We start from the raw sequence: 381 nt of genomic DNA on the forward strand, positions 1-381 counted from the left end.
CATGTTCTCAACAGATACTGAATAAACATAATCAAATACAAACTGTTAGAAACTATATATGCGTCCGAAGTAAATAAAATTTGCTTAAGGCATGAACGAACTATTACCTAGAGAGCGTGAACACACAGATACCGGCGTATAAGGTAAGCCAGCCCTTTAGAATATAGGCTATAACGTGAAACTATACAATACACCGTTTCTACCCACGCGTGAATTCAGACTCTTAATGGGAGGTATTTCCTGTCTGTCAATATATATTGTAAATATAAAGAGACTCCAGGATACCCTAACCTTCTATCTCCTGACTCACTCGTGCACTGGTTTATCATAGATTACAACGGGAGTTATATACAGGGGGCGCGAATAATGTAATGGGACGAT

Source organism: Penaeus monodon, chromosome 34, assembly GCF_015228065.2.
Source record: "Penaeus monodon isolate SGIC_2016 chromosome 34, NSTDA_Pmon_1, whole genome shotgun sequence".
NCBI lineage: Eukaryota > Metazoa > Arthropoda > Malacostraca > Decapoda > Penaeidae > Penaeus > Penaeus monodon.